This window comes from Limulus polyphemus, unplaced genomic scaffold (genome assembly GCF_000517525.1).
Source record: "Limulus polyphemus unplaced genomic scaffold, Limulus_polyphemus-2.1.2 Scaffold1678, whole genome shotgun sequence".
NCBI lineage: Eukaryota > Metazoa > Arthropoda > Merostomata > Xiphosura > Limulidae > Limulus > Limulus polyphemus.
In genome coordinates this window covers 222,822-224,590 of record NW_013667288.1, presented here as the reverse complement: position 1 = coordinate 224,590, position 1,769 = coordinate 222,822, and the positions used below count along the sequence as shown (strand labels likewise).

The window sequence follows — 1,769 nt, the reverse complement described above, 5'->3', positions numbered from 1 at the left end:
ACCTTGCCTTCAAGATGTCATCTTCGTTTATCAAGGCACAAAGAAGGAAAGGGGGAGAGTGGGGGGAACCACACCGTGCCTGGAAGATCCAGGAAAGATATATATACGTGTTTATGTTAAGAAAATAGCATGTATAGTTAAGATAGACACCATTGTTTTATCAATGTAGACTAATGATAACAAAAAGAAAAACTTATTCTCTGGATAGATTAGCTTCATCACCAGTAAAAGGGGCTGTAGGGTTTGTGACAAAAATCCAACAGATGGCTCCCAGGAATGCATTCAGAAGACGACTCCTTACAATATTTCACGATCATCTTGATGCATATATGTTCCTACTTTTAAAACGAAAACTGTCTGTTTGTTTTAGAGCAAAGCCATATTGGAATATCTACTGCGTTCACCGCGAGGAATCGAACCCCGGACTTTAGTTATGTAAGTTCGTAGGCTTATCGCTGTTCCACCGGGGGGGGGGGGTCAGTGTAAACTGAAAACCAGCAAATTCAAACTTTTATGGGAATTCCACAATAATTTACTCTACCCCTTTCAGAGTCTTGCTTTTTATTTGCTTAAGCTACAACGTCATGGTTTAACGCAACAAATTATCAATAGCTAATGATCTCGTTAATTATACTTTCAAATTCCAAGGCGCCTGAAATCCGATAAAATATGTTTCTTGTGAGAAAAAAAAAATGTGATAAGTGACGAACAGAAATCAATCGTAATGTACAAGTATATTTAAATCAATAACGCTCTCTGTAAATATGTTTTTAATGTTTAAGTTTAAAAAACTATTATGATAATATTCGTTAAAATTTGGCGCATACGTCGCAACAGTATCAAAAATGTTTCAAATACACATTATAGATTTTAGAGCATATGTAAGTATTAAAACAAACGTTAGTATTTCACGTTTAAAATAATTTCCTATAAACTAAATAGTTAAGTCATATTAGATTGTTTGTTTGTTTTGAATCTCGTGCAAAGCTACACGAGGGCTATCTGCGCTAGCCGTCCCTAATTTAGCAGTGTAAGACTAGAGGGAAGGCAGGTAGTCATCACCACCCACCGCCAACTCTTGGGCTACTCTTTTACCAACGAATAGTGGGATTGACTATCACATTATAACGCCCCCACGGCTGAAAGGGCGAGCATGTTTAATGTAAACCACTTGGCCATGCTGGGCTCGTCGTATTAGAAACAAACTTTTATTTCAACACAAAAGTTTTTTATACTTTTCCCATGCCTCAAACCTAGGTGTTCTATTCATCACTTATATAAAATAGCAACCATGTTATTCGAAATAATTATTTAACTAACACCTACGATCAGGTTTCCAATGCAATAATTAATAATGAGTATACAGTTCAGACTAAATGATTGTGAATATTCTGTTTAATTTTATCTGTCATGTTAAATGTGATTTGAAATTTAACTTTAAACCTTCAGTTAATAATTTCCTGAAATATTATGATTTCATATTACATAATTTATTTAATATCAGAAAACATAAAATGACAGTAATTACTTGGTAGTCTGAAGTTTAATGTGAAACCTAACTTAAGTGTTTTACTCGGTAATCTGAGGTTTAATATGAAACCTAACTTAAGTGTTTTACTCGATAGTCTGAGGTTTAATATGAAACCTAACTTAAGTGTTTTACTCGATTGTCTGAAGTTTAATATCAAACCTAACTTAAGTGTTTTACTCGATAGTCTGAGGTTTAATATGAAACCTAACTTAAGTGTTTTACTCGGTAATCTGAAGTT

General features: G+C 34.1%; 1 protein-coding gene across 1 annotated transcript in view; it reads right to left on the bottom strand.

Moving 5' to 3' along the window:
• Window positions 1-1,769, bottom strand: part of LOC106464531 (pappalysin-1-like) — a 36,105-nt gene that overhangs the window by 29,486 nt on the left and 4,850 nt on the right. The window lies entirely within an intron of this gene.